The 19,647-nt window shown below is 37.3% G+C and overlaps 1 long non-coding RNA gene across 1 annotated transcript; it reads right to left on the bottom strand.

Annotated features, from left to right (window-relative positions):
* Window positions 1–15,035: 15,035 nt before the first annotated feature.
* LOC134214154 (uncharacterized) lies at window positions 15,036–15,860 on the bottom strand. The gene is made up of 3 exons (XR_009979682.1): window positions 15,487–15,860; window positions 15,268–15,377; window positions 15,036–15,176 (listed from the first exon to the last, which is right to left on the bottom strand). It is a non-coding gene; the product is annotated as an uncharacterized LOC134214154 (long non-coding RNA).
* Window positions 15,861–19,647: the final 3,787 nt, after the last annotated feature.

Below are 19,647 nucleotides of genomic sequence, written 5' to 3'. Positions count from 1 at the left end.
GTGATTATTATCAACATGATCTGAACTAAAATCTAGAGTCTGAAGGTACGAAAGCCTCCATTTGAGAAGCAAGAAGGCTGTTTTCCGAAACGCTCGGTTGCTTCGTTGCAAGAAAGTTGGAAGCATCCTTCTACTTTTCTCAGAAGTCTTCGTCCAAGCTGCACGAAGCCTCCTTTCAAGAGGTTCGGAAGCCTTTTCTCAAGAGATTCGGAAGCATCCTTCAAGAGGTTCGGAAGCCTCTTTCAAGAGGTTCAAAAGCCTTCTTTCAAGAGGCTCGTAAGTCTCCTTTCAAGAGTCCCGGCAGCCACCTATCAAATGACTCGGAAGCCTCCCTTCAAGAAGAGTAATTCTCGCTGAGACCGGACCACTATTTGCACGAGGTTCTTAAAAATGCCTAAATTTATATTCTTTCGAAAGCTTTCGGCGAGTATATTAAGGATCCAAATTAAATTCTTCAAAAAGATGATCTTCTCGTTAGTTATACACGAAATCATTTTAATTGACCCCTCGATTTTGGTCAATTCTTGACTCACCAAAACTGTCATAACTCCAACATTTCTCAACCGATCATAGAGATTAGCATATCGTTCGAAAGAGGAAGAGTGTATCCTCAGTTTGCAATAATAGAAATAGAAGCAGCCATATTGAATTTGGCCGCCATCTTGGTTATTTTTTTTGGAAACTATTTTCCTGCCAGGTTCGCAACCACCGATTTTGAATATTAATACATCGATGGAAAGCGAAGCTAATATTGTGCATTGTGTCCGAAAATATCAGGTGTATGTTTTTTCTATCAAAAGTTACGTACTATTTACCAATACCAAAATTCTTGAATTATTTAATACAATAACTTGAATACGACTCCGTTATGCTCAAAACTTTTGAGCCCTTCAAATAAAATACTGTTGTAGATATGCTTTTCATTTGTGAAACATATTTGGCTTAGAATAGTGTATGAAATCAAGGAAATCAAGTACCATATTATGCATAAAAATAATGTTCGTTGGTCATCTTCTTCTTCTTATTGGCATTACATCCCCACACTGGCAGGAGATATATCCCTTATGCCTTCTCGCTGTGGAAACTGATCGATAGTTTTTGGAAAATATGCATTTTTCAGGGTTGGCCAAAATAGGCACTAAGGTGGCCAAAACCGGTACACTTCCCCTATGGCGGCTTCTATTTTTATTATTGCAAATTCGAGGATACACTCTTCCTCTTTCCAACGATATGCTAATCTCTTTGATCGGTTGAGAAATGTTGGAGTTATGACAGTTTTGGTGAGTCATGAATTGACAAAAATCGAGGGGTCCATTAAAATGATTTCGTGTATAACTAACGAGAAGTTCATCTTTCTGGTGAATTTAACTCGGATCCTTAATATACTCGCCGAAAGCTTTCGAGAGAATATAAATTTAGGCATTTTTCAGAACCTCGTGCAAATACAAGCCCGATCTCAGCGACAATTACCCAGAGGCTCGGAATTCTTTTTTCAAGAGGCTTGAAGCATACTTTCAAGAGGCTTAGGAACGCCCTTTCAGAAGCATGCTTTTAATTGGCTCGAAAGCCACCTTTCAATAGGCTCGGAAACCTTCCTTCAGGATGCTCGGAAACCTCCCTAAAAGTGGCTCGGAAGTCTATTTTCAAAAGACGCAGTAGCCTACTTACAAGAGGCTCGGAAGGCTGTTTTCAGGAGGCTCGGATGGCTGCTTCAAGTAACTCGGAAGCCTCCTTTCAAGAAGCGCAGAAGCTAATCATCAATAAGCTTGGAATTCGTCTTTCAAGAGGCTTGGAAGCGCACTTTCAAGATGCTCAAGAGCCTCCTTTTAAGTAGTTCGAATGCTGCCTTTCAAGAGGGTCTGAAGTCTTCCTTCGAGATGCTGCCTTCCTTAGAAATGCTCGAAAGCTTCCCTTCAAGAGGCTTGGATGTCTCCCTTCAAGATTCTTGGAAACCTCTTTTTAAGAGGCTTGGAGGCCTTTTTTTTAAAAAAATGCGCGTATTCTTACTTTCAAGAGACTCAGAAAGGTCATTTCAAGAGGCTTGTTAGCCTCCTTCCAAAAAGCTCGTAAATCTCCATTCAAGGTTTGGAAGCTTCCTTTTAAGAGGCTCGAAATTCTTCTTTCAAAATGGTTGGAAAAATACTTTTAAGAGGCTCAGAAGTCTGTTTTAATGTTGCTTGAAAGCCTCCTTTTATGTGGCTTGAAGCCGCCTTTCAAGAGGCTCTGAAGCCTCCGTTCGAGATGCTTTGGAACCTCCCTTCGAGAGGCTCGGAAGCCTACCTTAGAGAGGCTCGGAAGAATCCCTTCAAGAGGCACAATATTCTTCTTTTAAGAAGCTTTCAAGCGTACTTTCAAGATGCTCAGAAGTACTTTCAAGTGACTCGAAAGCCGCTTTCAGTCGGCACTGAAGTATCCCTTAAAGAGGCTCGGAGGCTTCCTATCAAGATGCTCTGAAGCACCTTTTCAAGGGCTTGAAAAATCTCGTACATTTGGTCGAATGACGTTTGTTCAAAAGCGGATTTTCGAATTGAATTCGTTCCGTCGAATGGCTATTTAAAAAAAAAAGAACTTTAGTTAAGAACAATTAAAAAATTGGACGACTTATTGTGGTGTTTGTAAAAATCACATAATTATTTCTCCAATATTGTCCGAAGAATGATAGGTTTATAAAAAGAACAAATAATATGAAAACGGTGAATATTCCGAGAATATTCCCGACTGGATATTGACTTTGGCGAGCCCCTCTAACCGACTATGACGAATCTATTCCATCTGCTCAAAAAAAAAATCAGTCAAATAATGTTTCGTCAATAGACATGACGTCGAAAAGATTAGGTCATATGACCATTTGGTCGGAATTAAATTTTCGGCCAATAATTAACAAATTATGGTTGGGATTTTATTCTGAACTAATTCAAGCTCTATCTGGAATAAGGGCGAATGTCGCAAGAGAGAATTCTCTTTGCCGACTTCCCCTCTTTGAAATTAAAGTGACAAGCAGATGATTTCTTTGCGGTTTCTCCTCTCAGAACGAAAGAAAATAATGAAAACTTGCATTCTGAGTTGATAAACCGCCATGAAATCCTTTGCTTGTCACTTTTATTTAAAAGAGGGGAAGTCGACGAAGAGAATCCTCTCTTGCGACATTCGCCCTTTCACCAGATAGAGCTTGAATTATTGAATAAATATTGAGTGAAAGAAAGAGTTTCAATGTAAAGAATAAAAAAATCATTTCCATTCGACTAAACGGCCTTTGACCAAATGTCATTAGACTAAATGCTCTAAAGCCGATTATGATGAAGTATTGGCAAAATAACATTGACCATGTGCCGAAAAATAGATTAGAAGGTATTTCACCATCAGTACCTAATATTTTGCCAGTTCTGTAGGTTTTCAATGTCCAGGGTCTTCAGTTTCTGTTAGCTCAGGTGAAAAACCCTAATTGACATCCGTACCCGTCCCTTCCGTTGCTGATTGAACTTCCTCGCGTCTACTGGATTTCTCTAATCAGTTTATCAATGTATCTTGTGGATTATACATATATTCAAATTTAACCAAAAATCTATTGACGAATTATCTATTTAACTAATTACCTATTACCGACAAAACACTTTCAACATTCGACTAAATGTCCTTTCGACTAAATATCCATTCGACAAAATGTACTTTCGACTAAATGTCATTCGACTAAACGTCATTCGACGGAATGTCATTCGACGAACTGTCCCAAAGCCGATAGCTGTTCAGCCCACCTCGCTCGCTGCTTTCCGCGCCGTCTCGTACCTGCTGAATCGGAAGCGAACACCATCATTGCAGCGTTGCTGTCCAGCATTTTTGCAACATACCCAGCCCATCGTACCCTTCCAGGTTTAGCTACCTTGCTGGAATGCTTTAGAATGCTGGGTTTGCCATAGAGCTGCACGAGCTCGTGGATCATCCTATTCCGCCACACACCGTCTTCTTGCACACTGTCAAAGATGGTCCTATGCACCCGTCTCTCGAATACTCCGAGTGCTTGCAAGTCCTTCACGAGCATTGTCCATGTTTCATGCCCGTAGAGGACAACCGGTCTTATTAGCGTCTTGTACATGACACATTTGGTGCAGTGGCGAATATTTTTTGACCGCAGTTACTTCTGGAGCCCGTAGTAGACTCGACTTCCACAGATAATGCATCTTCGTGTTTAACGACTAACATTATTATCAGCCATTAGCTAGGATCCAAGGTAGACGAATTCGTCGACCTCCACGAAGGTATCCCCGTCTATCGTAACACTACTCCCCAGGCCGACCCCGTCGCGCTCGGTTCCGCCCACATGCATATACTATGTCTTAGACGCATTCATCACCAGTCCAACCTTAGTTGCTTCACGTTTCAGGCGAGTGTACACTTCTGCCACTTTTACAAATGTTTGGTCGACAATGTCCATGTCTTAGGCGAAACAAATAAATTGACTGGATCTGTTGAAAAACATACCCCGGCTGTTACACCCGGCTCTCTGCATGACATCTTCTGGTGCAATGTCGAACAACAGGTACGAAAGTCCATCACCTTGTCTTGTCACACCATCCACCGTTGCTTTGATCAGTCTGGTAAGTTTCCCAGGGAAGCTGTTCTCGTCCATAATTTTCCATAGCTCTACGCGGTCTATACTGTCGTATGCCGCCTTGAAGTCAACGAACAGATGGTGCGTTGGGACCTGGTATTCACGGCATTTTTGAAGGATTTGCCGTACAGCAAAGATTTGGTCCGTTGTCGAGCGGCCGTCAACGAAGCCGGCTTAATAACTTCCCACAAACTCATTCACTAATGGTGACAGACGACGGAAGATGATCTGGGATATCACTTTGTAGGCGGCATTAAGGCTGATGATGGCTCGAAAGATCTCACACCCCAGCTTGTCGCCTTTCTTGTAGATGAGGCTTTTGACCCATGTCCGTCTAGTTGGCAGGCCACTTATCATAAAATTGAAAATAAATACGTCTAAGTTGATGTGCCAAATGCGTACCAATGCGTATCTTAGAGGATTTTGAACGTACCTCAATATTTCCTAGAAAATCGGTGGCCTGCTGAATAGACTTCCTTCCACCCTGCCGGATACCTTGCTGCAGCGCGACCACCCGCGCTGTGTTCTTCTTCTCCAGAATTTTTCTGCACTCTTCGTCGAACCAATCGCTCCGTCGACTTCGTCCCACATACCTGACGTTGTTCTCCACTGCGTCGTTGATGGCTGCTTCGACTGTATTCCAGCAGTTCTCAAGAGGGGCCCCGTCGAGCTCACCTTCTTCCGGAACGTTGCCTCGAGATGCTGCGCGTATGCAGTGGCGGCATCAGGTTGCTTCAGTCGCTCTAGGTCGTACCGCGGCGGCTGTCGGTACCGAGTCGATGTTGGCGCCACGATATGTCCTGATGTCGATAATGTCGGAGAAGTGCCTTCCATCAATCAGAATGTGGTCGATTTGTGATCTCCAGGTGTATCGATACGGAAGGCTATGTTGGAAGTATGTGCTGCGAATGACCATATTCTTAGAGGCGGCGAAATCAACTAGTCGTAGGCCGTTTTCGTTCGTCAGCCGGTGAGCGTTGAACATCCCAATAGTCGGTCTAAACTCCTCCTCTTGGCCAATCTGAGCGTTCAAATCTCCTATGATGATTTTGACGACGAGGCTTGGGCATCTGTCGTACTCACGTTCCAGCTGCGCGTAGAATGCGTTCTTCTCTTCATCAATGCTTCCGGAGTGTGGACTATGGACGTTGATTATGCTGAAGTTGAAGAACCGGCCTTTGATCCTCAACCTGCACATTCTCTCATTGATCGGTCACCACCCGATTACACGCCTTTGCATATCGCCCATCACTATGAAAGCTGTTGAATTCAATTTTTACCGATTACGGATTATGGTGAATTTTAGCCAAAGAGTCAAGGCAGGCGTTTCTCGATACGGATGTTTTCGGGTTGGGATCGGCTTAGCTGTAAATTCATATTATTATCCGGAACAAAAAAGCTTATTTCCGTAATCTAAGGTACTAAATATTTTATTGTACATTAATGGGAAATCTGTTTGTTCTCTATGTAACAGAGGATATCATTTCTAAACTGGTTTTATATTTCTGAATGGATTCTGAAGGATTTGAAAAAACGCCTGAATTTGAAGACTCCTATGATTAGACCAAATAACCGCTAACCATAACTAATCCCCTTTTATGGCCAACTTAAGCACATTATGGCCATAACTGGTGCAATATCACACAATTTAAAAAAATGTATTCGTGATTCACATCAAAACAAAAAAACGACTATTTGCTATCAACTTGGTGTCATACGCTTCTTCAACATTAATTAACCTTCTGTCTGTGCTCAAAAAAACTTACGTTGTCTGTGCTCTGGGGTCAAATTGACCCCAAATTGAAATTGCTATAACTTTTTTAATGTTTGGCCAATTTTTGATTTATGGGGCTGTTTCGAAAGATAATTTAATCATCTTTCAGGTCGTTACCAAAGATTGACTATTGGTGGGCGGGTACATCGCGGGGAGGGGTTTTAGTGAACAAGGATATAAAACGAGTGATTTTTCATGATTATTTTACTTATATCCGAAAATCCTACCCATTTTGAACTGCAACTTTTTTAAAAGTCTGTGCAGGAAGGCATGTGCTCTGGCATAAGGCGTTGATAAGTTTAGAACTCGGCTGCCAGGTGGTGGTATATTTGAATTCATTATTTTGGACTACTTAAGATATTCCGATATATAGAATTCTCCTCAGTGTAAATATTCTTATCGCACAAATTCAAAAATTGGAAAACGTACTCATTATATTGAGCACCGCTTTGTAGTGCTACACATCTTGAACAATGTTGCCGAATACAACTTGAGTGTAGGTACGAGGGATCTCAAGCTAAAGCAATATTTCATATATGTAAGAATATTGCAAGTACACTAGCGCCGCCTATTTGTAAATTTCCTAATTATTTATTCAGTCACATGACAGTCGATTCCCACCAGACGAACTTTATTAAAGACGTCATCGTTACAAATTGCAAATTTGTGCGATAAGAATATTTACAATGAGGAAAATTCCATATATCGGAATTACTTGAGTAGTCTAAATTAATGAATTCAAATATACCGCCACCGCCAGCGAACAAGCTCTAAACTAAACAATACCTCATATCAAAGCACACGCCTCCCTGTATAACCGAAAAGATGCAGTTCTAAAGGGTAGTATTTTCAGATTTAAGTAAAATAAGCATGAATAATTACTGTTTTTGTACCCTTTTTAGGAAAAACCCTCCCCGCGATGTACCCGCCCACCTAAAGTCAATCTTTGGTAACGACCTGAAATATGATTAAATTATCTTTCAAAACAGCCCCAAAAATCCAACATTGGCCAAGCATTAAAAAAGTTATAGCAATTTCAATTTGGGGTCAATTTGACCCCAGAGCACAGACAACGTAAGTTTTTTGAAAAAAGTACACTGTAGCGCATATTTTAAAGATTTTTGAAGTGAATTTGCACCTAGGAGATAGATCTCATGAGTTTTACCAAACTACCAAAAATTTGGAGAATCGGTTGAAAATTAAAAAATGGCAGTGGCATGGGGTCATATTGACCCCAGAGCACAGACGAAAGGTTAATGATCTATGAATTACATTTGAAAGCCGCTTTCATAGTTTGGGACAAATTAGGATATAATATTCTCCATGGCCGTTGACATGCTTCATAGAGTTGTGTGAATGCTAGATGAAACATTCTCCAGATACTTCTTGAAAAAGTCCAATAATAATCTGTTAGGAGAGCTTATAGAGAACCTCGCAAATTCCTGTCATATTTTCGAGGTAATTTATGAAAAGACTTGAAAATCTTGTGGAGACAAGGTGTATTTAAAGACTCCATAGAAGATCTTCATATATAAATCACGAGGAAACTTCTATATTTTAGCACGCATTTACCATACTCAGTGGTAATCAAATGAGTGAATCTATGAAGAAGAAAACTGAGTGAGCCATTCTTTGTTTTGAATAATCAAAACATCAATATCATAACTCGAACCGAATGTGCTTCATTTTTCATATGAATATTTCATGCTCTGGGTGGAACTCTATCTTAGGTTTTTGAATTTTATATTTGATGGGGTTTCCAAATAATTTATTTTACTCTCAAAATACGGAACGTAGGAATTTTTTCTAGAAAATGAAATTATCTGAGATTCCGATAGCTCAAAATTAAAACAAATAAGAATTGAAAGTTTTCCTAGTTACTTTTTTTCTGTTCAAATCTGAAATTCTTTATAGAAAACCCAGGATCAAAATTTTAAAAGCTTACTCAAAATAAAGAAATTCTTAGACTTATCGGAAGCTCGTGATAAAATTTGAGAATTGAACTCAGATTTTTTTTAAAATGTTTTGTTGTGCTACCTTTGAAAAAAAAAACAAATTTATAATAAACAACTGCTAAGGATAACACACTTATATGAAATGTCCAAGATCATTTTTAAGGCTGCTACGCACTGAGTTGTGCCTCATATCATACAAGGGTTCAAAGTTGACAAATTCTTCAACAACATCAGACACATTCTCATCAACCACTAGGTCTACTTCTGTCTTTACCCACAACCATATACTTAGCCTTGGTAGAGCTGATGGTTAAGACTTTCCTTGCCGCCTGCTTTTTCAGTGAGATAAAAGCTTCTACTTCTGCGCTACGATCGCTTCCAATGATATGACCTGCAAAGTCCAGCAGCATGTATGCCACCATGTGGTGATAGTACCGTTCCTCTGCAGACCAGATCTCCTAATCGCACCGCCTAGTGCAATGCTGAACTGTGAATACGAGAGCGCATCATCCTGCTTCAATCCATCTATTGTAACAAACTAGATTCGTTTATCGGCTTTATCGGTCAGTGCTATGTGGTGCTATTCAAAGCATGAGGGAGTAGATTCTTATTCACCCTCTTCAATGGCTCTACATTCCAACTGGAACTTGGCCTGCTTATGAACTTAGTATTCTATTAGCATTTCCTCAGTTATTAATTGACAGCTTTCTATGCCCGCCATTGCATGAATATCTTGTGTACAATGGATACACAATGCCCAAATAGGGGTAATGACGGCTTTGGCAGTTTTTGTTCTATTATTGGCAGGGTTTTTTATTTTGAGTTCAGTGCGTGATTTCTCTTGTTTCGGACAGCAGAACGATCGCGCGGTCGGCCGAAGTATTGTGTTCTGCATTGCGCAGCCGGTAATGTGTGTGTATGTGTGTGTATGTCATCCTCTATCCCTCACCCAGCTGGGAGTGTTGAATAAGTAGTACTGCGAATAATTTGATCAAATCTCATGCTCTGTGATGGTGCCCTTTTTGTTATGAAGACTAGTACTAGAAAAAGGAAACAGTTCTGAAGCAAGGAGGTGTTTTCAGAATATGCTGGGAATGGGGATGTACCAGATGTTCACAGCAGGTGCAGCAAAACATTGCAAGGACGCCCTTATTCACACTAACTACTCAGGGAGTAGAAGGCCGAGAAGAGCCACCGCTGCCTACTTAAGCGTGAACCGGATATCTGGGATTCCCACAATATCCGCGGCAATAGCAGCAAACGATGCCCTGTGCGTATTTAGTTTTAAATTTTGCATAAGACATGAAATAGAGAATAACTGGAACATGCTCACCAATTGAATTCCTCTGTTTGCGTCTCTTACTTCCCTACCTTCTTCCCATTCTCTATACCATCGCATCGGTTTTAGGCAGCACTGCTCGGCTTCAGTGTGTTTCCGGTAATTGTAAAAATCGAAAGATACTCCAGCTCAGCGCCGCGACGATGAAACGCATGTGATGTTCGGGATTTCTTCTTGGTGTCTGGTAGATGAATGTCACGATTGCTGCAAACTTCGGCAGAACTTCCCTGAGCCACTTCTTTGTTGGTCCAACGTTTTTCAGCGTTCCTCTTTTTCTTTACAATCTTCCGAAACTATTATGCAAGCAAAAATACACCGTGATTTAATTCATGGATTGGAGAACACCAGTCACGTTTTCCAGAACGTTCCAGAAATCGTGATTGTGTTCTCGAATCCGTGGCTGTTGTTCACGAAAAAATACACCGTAAACTTGTTAGTTCACGAATTCATGAACGCTTTTTTGCGTGTGCCTTCTTCAGTTTACATGCTTTGACTGAGAACAGTTTGATGCAGGAATAACATTTGGAAGTTCACTCGAAAACGCGTTCGAAAAATTCGGTAAAATTTTCCATAGGCAAGAAAAACAGCCGCAAAAAAGTCAACTTGCGATCGTTGACTACTGCGATCCGTCCATTCTGCATTGCGCGGCTGGTAATAAAAATAATCAGTTCAGTGCGTGATCTCTCTTGTTTCGCGCAGCAGAACGATCGCGCGGTCGGCCGAAATATTAGTGTTATTTCCCATCCCATAGATCGCATCGCTTACCAAAGTGAATCCAGATAAATTATCCTTTGTAACTAAAACGATATCCTATCCGAAGACAAACGTGGAGATGCAGAGGTATACTCGGTCTCTAGTAGCAACGAGAGTAGGACTAACAATCCTTACATTCCTATATGACCGTAAGGACGTGGCCGGCGCCGTTATTGAATTTAAATATTTGAGCTCCCGAAACGTGTACATTGAGAATGGGTAGCTAATCCCAAGCCCCATTCATTGTGTTCTCTGTACAATTTCGCAAGTTCAGTCAATCACGGAGTAGCAACTGCGAATTGTGCGGTCATAATGCTCATGCTCATGCTCAGAAAAAAAACGTTTAACTGTTATATCAATATAATTTTCAATACAGCTGCTTTAAAATCTCTGTTTTGTCGCATAAACGACGAAATCTGATTGAAAAATGATTTCAATGACTGAAAACTCCGAAAAACTTCAAAAGTTTTTGAAAATGGCATCATGAGTACGGACATGTTAGTCTATGCGTTTGCATGTGTGGGTGTTAGTGAGTAAATGAGAGTGCGCGCGTAAGTGTAAGTAACGGGTGTTGCTCGACGGCGTATGTATGTACCCGATTCATCTACGAAGGAGCTCAAATGGTAACAACACTTGCTTACATAATCATAATAAATGAATATTACACAATTTCCTTGAAAGATGACCTTTCTTATAATATTTATCTACCTTTTTAAAGTATATTATTTCAAAATTTATTTTCTCGATTACAACAAGCGAAATAATCCTGGACCACACGACTATAAGACATCATCAACTGAAAGGAGCACTCTATAACTTTACTACAGCCTCGCTCCCAACGAAAATCTTACCATCATTATATGAAAGCGTTTGGTACGGGAGGTCCACGCTTTCTTCCTTTCCCCTCGATTCCGGGATATGAGAGTACTTCGGATACTCAATTATTCCAAAGTTGCTTATATTCCGGAATCATCTCTGCGACACATACTACGTAGTTGGCCTGAACGTAAGAAAAGAAAAATGACGGAATATAGAAACCGTCATTTTCCAGGATGCTCTCAAGTATAGGCTACGCAAGTATGAGATTAGATTGGATTAGATCAGATTATTATTGGCAGGGTTTTTTATGACTAATTAAGCTCAAATTTGGCCCAAACATTCTTTGCATATCAAAGAATATTGTGACCAAATTTCATAAAATCAGTCGACAAAACCCCCTGCCAATAATAGAACAAAACCTGCCAAAGCCGTCTGTTCCCCTATATAAATAATTTTATTTGTTTTTCTTTTCAATGAAATATAAAAAAATATCAAGGCGTGAAGCAGTATGAAATCACAAAAAAATTTTTTTTTTGCATTTATCGTATTTTTACAACATATCGTGATGATGTTTCTTGTTTTATTTTATACTCAATCCCGAAACATTTTAAAACGTGTGCACACTTAAAATTCTAAGTTTACCGATTTCCGAGAATCCAACAGCCATAATCCATAATTTCAACGAATTTTGATTAATTTTTTACCGATATTTCGGTAAACTTTACCGAGTAATCGGTAATCGTTACCGAGATCTCGGCACAAGATCAACTTTGTCGAATTTCGGTTAAATTCGGTAAAAAAATTACCGAATCTCAGCTGTTGGAATATCGGCACAAATTTTGCCGAGATCTGCATAATAATTTAAGTGTGTGGCATCATGGTACCTATTTTGATCACGTAAAATATAATAAACAAAACTTTCTAACACTATTCTGGTTGCACGAAGTACATGGCTTCCATGTACAGGAATGCATGTCACGGAGAGTCACACCCATTGCAAGCGTATGAGATTGACTGCCACAATTTGCCCGTTGTGAAGTAGCAATTAAATCAAATATGACAAAAAATTGAATATTGGATAATAAAACTGTCAATTTTTTTTTATTTTTTAGGTTTTTAAATCGCAATAGCCACCAAGCGGCGTATTTTAATATTATCTTAAACATTCTAGAACATTCAAAAAACGTAGAAATTAAAGTGAAATAGAAATTAAAGCGATGAAAAAACATTTTTGAGGGGTTGTCTGCATAAAACGTAAAAAATCTCCAAAAGTAACGAAATTACGAGCTTAGTGTCTTCGACAAAATTACAACTCTTATGAAGAATCAAACCTTATATGTAATGAAGTGGAAAAATTAAATTTTTCATCTCTCTTTAAGGGGGAATGATCAATAAGCTGAATACCTCCAAAGCAGCGCATTAACTTACTGATAAAATGTTTGAAGACACCATTACGCGAAATTGAATAATAAAGGTACTATTAAATAAACGCTCTCAAAACATGATTTTAGCCACTATGCGTTGTCTAGAATCAATCAAGATGAATACTCGCTTAACTTTTCAAAAGGACCTAAGTAACATTTTTTCATGAATTAATTTGAATAGCGCAATCAATAGCTTTCATGTTGTTATGTTGATTGCGCTATTCAAATTAATTCATGAAAAAAATGTTACTTAGGTCCTTTTGAAAAGTTAAGCGAGAATACACCACTAGGTGTTCCAATCTGCCAAATTCACGATTCAGCCATCTTGGATTTTAGTATGGGAGAGCCAGCCGGTTTGTTTTCATTTTGCACTGAAAATGAACTTTTCAGCCCCGCCGTCTTCTCTTCCACAAACTTGGCAGGTTCACGGTATACAGAAAACAAGGTAGGCTCGTTAGAAAAATGACACTTCGAATGTGACGCATGTTTTATCGCCACATATTGGAGTACAAAAGTAAGCATGCAGCGACCGTAGAGCATCGTCTCGATCCAGCTTGTGCGAAGATAGCAGTGACGTCATATGTTTATATTCAAACTGAATGTTTACATACGTGATGAGCCTGCCTTGTTTTTTGTATGCCGTGGGCAGGTTGAAGCACCTACTACTGTATTCATCTTGGAATCAATCAGATTCGAATCGAAGTAGACTGCGCGTGTGAATGGCAGGTTTTTAATTTCGCTCCCAAAAATGTTTTTTTTTGTGAATATTCGTTCAAGAATTCAAAAATTTCGTTGCCTGTTGAAGTCTAAATAAAATCAAGACGGATAAGAAGTTCTATGAAGGATGTTCTTTGCTTGCAGCAGATGATGAAGGACAATAGATATTTCAAGCTCCATTACCTCAAGTCTTACGATGAAATTTTTTCATAGCACAAATTCGGTGAGCCCTTTCCGATTTATACTTCTATGTTAGTTCTCTCGTCATATATTTATCATTATTTTTATGGGTACTGTCTTATTTGGTTCCGCCACTAGATTGTAGTTTTGCGGATGCGTATTTCGGCCTCAGCGTTGGGGCAGTTTTCGAAGTCTCGCACTTGACTCAATTCAAGTGCTAGACAGTGGAGGCGGCTTTGCTGAGGTCAAAGTGCGTGTCATTAGAGTCGGAAGGTGGAATTGTGTTTTATTTAACAGATAGATAATCACCCATCCAATAACAATATGCAAGAGAGTTTGTTTGATTTGTTTCATTTTAGCCTTTTGTTTCTTTTGTATGTCTTGTCTAAATCTCTGGTTATTTTTTTCCAAGCACAAAAAATTGAATCCGAAATAAATTGTAGACAAACTCATGATTGTGAATATTTCAATATACATCAAATCCTTTTGATACACACACCTAAAGCTGCATTTCAAGATAGCAAACTATGTCACTGTCCTGAAAAAAAAAATGGTATTACTGTTCATTTTATTTTTCGAGACACTTTATCGAATCGAGACCAAAATATACTAAATTAGATGAAGCTTAACATCTTGATATGATTCGATATGTTTCATTTTCCCCAAATCGATTTCATTTCCCTTACGTTTTCGTAATATTATGATTAAGAGTGATTACTATCAAGGTGAGACTTCCAGTTTTGGCGTAATAGGTTGATTGGTAATTCGGCTTCAGCAATAAGCTCTATAATTGGAGGGGTTCATCAGTTAAGTTAAGAATCTGCTAAAATGTTGTCAGTCACCTTTAAAGATTACAAAATTTAATTCAATGGAAAGGTATCTAGAAATTCTTCAAAATTTTTCCAAAAACTTCCAGTTCCTGCAATTCCTGACAATATCCGAAGAAGTATGGTGTGATGATGGATTGAATGTAATTTCCCAATTCCAGACAAAATAGAGACTTACTAATGTCCAGATCAGAAATTAAATAAAACCATGTTGTGACTTTTGGAATTACGTCTGCATGCCAAGAAAAATACCCATAAAATATCGAGATTACATTTGATTCATTATCCCACTATACTTTTTTTTTAATTCTACACACAAAGAAATTTCATTGGTATTATTAAAAAAACCATTGGTAAAAACAAAAAGTTGCGTTGGTTCTTTTTCGTAGAGAGTTGTGTATGTTCAAGACAAAAGTCAACACACTGTTAATAAAAAAGTTGATAGCCACCAGTTACCTACCCCTAAAATAAAAGTTTATGAACTTTTGAAATAAATTGTCAAACTGTCAAACCTAAATAATGACACAGTTAAGAATAAAAATGTTTTTTTTTTCAGTAAATTTCCCATAACCACCCCTTTCTCCCTCCCTTTTTCTATTTCTGATTTCACATGTAAATAACTTATTGCACAGTTTGTTTTTGGAAAATATTTATTAATGTTATGTCCTTATTTGATTGATGACCCAATGGGCAGAGCTAGCGATGGGGCCCCATATTAGTATAGATGCGTCTCGAGATGCGTAAGCCATTTCCACTTCGATAGTGGGCAAAACGGTCAGGACCTGGTACATAAAAAAAAAGTAGACAAAGAAAATTGGTGGGTTATCAGCAAAGCTGATGTACAAATAAAACACCAGTGTTTCGAAAACTTACCTTTGTTGTCGCCTTAACTGCGATGGCAGCAAGATAATCCTTGTTGAAATGAACAATGGTAGGCAGGGCTAAACATGAAATCCGGGGCGTCTGGCAACGGCAAACAATTGCTGGAACGAAACATAAGCTCATTATGTATAAGCATATACAATTCTCCAGTAGAATTAGAAGCAGGGACTTATTAGCAGGGATTATTAGTCCCTGGTTGGAAGTACTTACTTGCGCCAATATGGCAGAAGGGAAATATTCCAGAGTTTCATCCCGAACGTCATCTCGCATTGGCTGGATTCAATCGGTGGATTCCTGGATTCCTCTGGAATGTTTACGGTGAATGCAAGAACACCGGAATGATGCTGGATCAGATCCCTTATCCTTTATAAAATTTTCGCCGGATTGCACCTGCACAAGCTGCACAAAACAAAAACTGACACGAGCAGTTGCTGGCACTTGCAAAATAAAACATATTTTTATTTGATTATTTTGGCAGTTGCACAATTTTTGTATCAAAAAGTGCAACTTTTAAACGTACACTCTAAATCGTGAAAAATCACTTTGAAAATAAATAAATCATTTTCGCACATGAAAATTGAACTTTTATTTTCAATAAAATTGAATACTTTTCAAATCAAAAGGGCAAAATATTTAATAGAACCATGTTTGTTCTTTCTGTGCAGGAATTCTTTGGGTATTTTACTTCAGGAGTTCCTTCGGATATTTTTTCAAATATTTTAAGAATATTAATTTTAAAAAATATATTCAGAAGATCTTCCGGAGAATGTTCCAGACATTTATTTTGTAAATATCCTTAATAACTCTTCAAAAAATAATCCTCCAGAATTTCATCGAAAAGTCGTCTTGAAACTTCCTTCAAGCATTCCTTCGGAAGCTCTTCAGTAACTTTTCTAAAATTTCTCCAAAACTAACTTCGGTCTTTCCTCCAGGAATTTCTTCGGAGCTCTTGTCAGGAATTCAATTAGAACTATCAGTGGCGTAGCCACGGGGGTGGTTTTGGGCATAACCCCCCTCCCCAGAGACAAAATTTTTGGAAGAAATTGTTTTTTTCGAAAAAAAAATGTGCAGGAAACCCCCCCCAGACCAATTTTCTGGGGCAGCTAAATAAAATTTCCATTTAAAATTAGAAATTTTCCATAAACAATTAGGAAATTGCCAATAAAAAAATCAGGGTATGAGCAATAAATAATTATAAAATTTCCACAAATAAAACAAAATTTCCATAAACTATTAAGAACTTTCCACAAAACAAAAATAAATAAGCACTTTTAAAAGCAAAAATAGCAATTATAAAAGAAGAATTTTCCATAAAGAAATGAAAATGTTCCACGAAAAAATACAAAATTTCCATAAATAAATCAATATTAGCAATAAACAATTACAAAATTTTCCACAAAATATTTTTCTTATTAAAAAATTTCCACGAAATAATCAATAAAGAGCAATAAAAATAAGAAAATTTCCATTAAAAATACAAGAAAGCAATAAAGCTGATGAAATTTTACATGAACTTTAAACACTTTTAAAGAAAGTCATCTATGGAAAAAAGCACAGTTTGATTGCTTTTTATATTTCTTTATGGAAATTTTCTTATTTTTTTATTGCTTTTATTGATCATTTCGTGGAAAATTTTATTTTGTTATGGAAAAATATATTAATTTTTTGAAAAAAATTGTTATTTTTTATTGCTAATATTGATTTATTTATGGAAATTTTGTATTTTTTGTGGAACATTTTATTTTTTTATGGAAAATTCTTCTTTTATAATTGCAATTTTTGCTTTTAAAAATGCTTATTTATTTTTGTTTTGTGGAAAATTTTTAATTGTTTATGGAAATTTTGTTTTATTTGTGGAAATTTTATATTTATTTATTGCTCATACCCTGATTTCTTTATTGGCAATTTCCAATTCTATTATGGAATTTTCTAATTGTTTAGGGGGAGTATTTATTTTAGTCATTTTCTGGCTACGCCACTGAGAACTACCCTCACGAATTGCTTCTAAAAAAATCCAGGAAAACCTTACAAATTGCTTCAGGATTCCTTTCGGATATTTCTTCATGTTTCCGAAAATTCCTTCATGAACTTCTCCTGAACGAATCCTTCAGGAATTTCTTTCAAAACTCTAGCACGAAATCCTTGAAAATTCTATAAGAATATTTAAATAAATTCCAATTAGGACATTCTCAATTCTTTTTAATTAGGGTATCTGTTCCCATATTAATAACAGCCCGTATATTAATACCAACCGTCGATAAACCAAATAAAAAATCAATTTAAATACAATTTATCACATCCTATGTACACAATAATGGATGGAACACATTCTTGAATGTTTCGAATATTACTCAAGATTTTCTTAAAGTAATGTTTTAATGCACAAGAATCAAATTATCAAAAGATAAAATTATTATGCACTTTTATTTTCATTTTCCTACCTCCGAACTGTTGGTTTGATGCACTGCTCGATTGCTACTAGCAGATTCATCCGTTTTCACGCCGTTGTTTTGCACTCAATTTCAAGCTAACCAAAGTGTATCCTTTCGAAATTCACTTCACAACACATAAAGCACATCACATTTTCACTATACACATAATTATATTTGAAAAACCAACGCGATTTCCTATAGTTTGATATAGGTTTATTTCGAACAACGTCTAAATTATCCTTGCCCGTATTCCAAACTGTTTACATGCCTTGCAGTACTCTCAATGGTTGCCGACCTAGATTTTTATTTCAAAAATGCTTGAATAAACTTTTACTGTGGAATTCAACTCTTATGTTTGTAAAATAATCGAAAAGATAATCTACGACAAACATAAAATTTAACTGATAAGTTGAAAACTACAACAAAAACTGCAATTTCGTAATTATATTTCAACTCAAATACAAAACATTGTAGAATTCAGCATCACTGCAATCATATCGTTACGTATACACACTTTTATGTTGGAAACAGTATTATTGATATAGGTACAGGCATAGGATTAACTATTCTTGGATGTTATTGAAATAGGTGCATGGCGGTGATGATGTTTTTCAGCTAAATACTTCTAAAATGTGATAATAATTTCATTTTTGAAGTTACCAAATTGTTATTAATTAAAAATGACGTGAGCCGAGAATAATTATTCTCATGTTTCTTGATTATTGGGTGAGAAATCAATGCATTTTATATGCGCATTGCCTTATTGTTATTGATATAGGAACAGATACCCTAATTGCTTTGGAAACTCCTTCAAAAATTTATACAGGGATTCCTTCGAAAATTACTTTCCACAGGAATTCTTTGGTAATTGATTTAGTAAGACCGTACACAATTCCAAAAAGAGTTCTTTCGAAAACATCTTTGAGATTTTCTTCTGAAATTTCTTCCGAAATTTCTACGAAAATTCCTTCAGGAATGCTTTGGGAAATTTCTTTAGAGATTTCTTTGAAAATTCTTTTGAGAATATATTCAGAAACTCCTTTAAGAATTTGTCGTCTATAAATTCCTGCGGGAACATTTTGTGAAGTACATTTGGAGGGCATCTAAGAATGTTGCAATTTTGAGAGATTATTTAACAACTGATGCTCATTTCAAATTACTGTTTCATAAATAAAACCTCATCCACGGTACAGTATGATTTTCGTCTATTTCAAACTTGCTCTTGAATAGATAGAAGCCGTTATTCGTAAGCACTAGAAAGCTAAGGGTTCAATATTGACATAATAAATATTTAAATATCCTAGTAACATTTTGGTTTTATGTTGGTTTTAAAACATTCTTGAAGAGTAAATAATAGTTTTCGAATAAGCGAAAAATTTTGTCAAACAATTTCTATTGCAACCCATGTGCGCAGTGCCTTACTTCGATTTAGAAAAATGCATCCCACCAACTATACAGTCTTCCACCCATCTTCTCACTTGAAACAGATGTAGCGTACACTCGTGCTCTCGGCTGAATTTCTCACTTTTTCCAAACTAAGGAAACTCGTTATTGTCCGGTTATACACTCTTTATTCATTTGTTTCCATAGTACATTATACTTTTTGTGTAATAAATTAGTTTTAGTTTGTTTGGTTTAACTTAACCGCACTGGCTAACTGAACGTACTCATTTACTGCTCTTACTTAATCTAACAACTGACTGGTGAACCACACTGGCTCCACTCCAAAACTGAACTCTTTCTTACTGAACTAACCGAGCTCCCTGAAGCCCGCAAAAATCCTCTACAAATCAATATAATTAATGATTTTTCCATTGTATCAGAAAACGAAAAGAATTGCCCTTTTCATATGTTGTTGCCGAACAATGCGACCACTGCAGCAAATAATGTGCCTCGGTAGAAACACTCTGGCAATTCCTCAGTTGCTGTCGTTTTCGAA

Source organism: Armigeres subalbatus, chromosome 2 (genome assembly GCF_024139115.2).
Source record: "Armigeres subalbatus isolate Guangzhou_Male chromosome 2, GZ_Asu_2, whole genome shotgun sequence".
Taxonomy (NCBI): domain Eukaryota; kingdom Metazoa; phylum Arthropoda; class Insecta; order Diptera; family Culicidae; genus Armigeres; species Armigeres subalbatus.
The sequence above is the reverse complement of the archived record's forward strand: the minus strand, read 5'-3'. Positions and strand labels throughout refer to the sequence as shown.